The sequence below is a fragment of the Triticum dicoccoides genome, chromosome 2A (assembly GCF_002162155.2).
Source record: "Triticum dicoccoides isolate Atlit2015 ecotype Zavitan chromosome 2A, WEW_v2.0, whole genome shotgun sequence".
NCBI lineage: Eukaryota > Viridiplantae > Streptophyta > Magnoliopsida > Poales > Poaceae > Triticum > Triticum dicoccoides.
The window spans coordinates 542,341,381-542,341,644 of record NC_041382.1 but is presented as its reverse complement, the minus strand read 5'-3'; positions in this window follow the sequence as shown (position 1 = coordinate 542,341,644).

Sequence of the window (264 nt, the reverse complement as noted above, 5' to 3'; positions counted from 1 at the left end):
GCACCCTCCCCCCTCGTGGGCCCCCTGTTGCTCCACCAATGTACTCCTTCCTCCTATGTATACCTACTTACCCCCAAACGATCAGAAACGGAGCCAAAACCCTAATTCCACCGCCGTAACTTTCTGTATCCATGAGATCCCATCTTGGGGCCTGTTCCGGAGCTCCGCCGGAGGGGTCATCGATCACGGAGGGCTTCTACATCAACACCATAGCCCCTCCGTTGAAGTGTGAATAGTTTACCTCAAACCTACGGGTCCATAGTT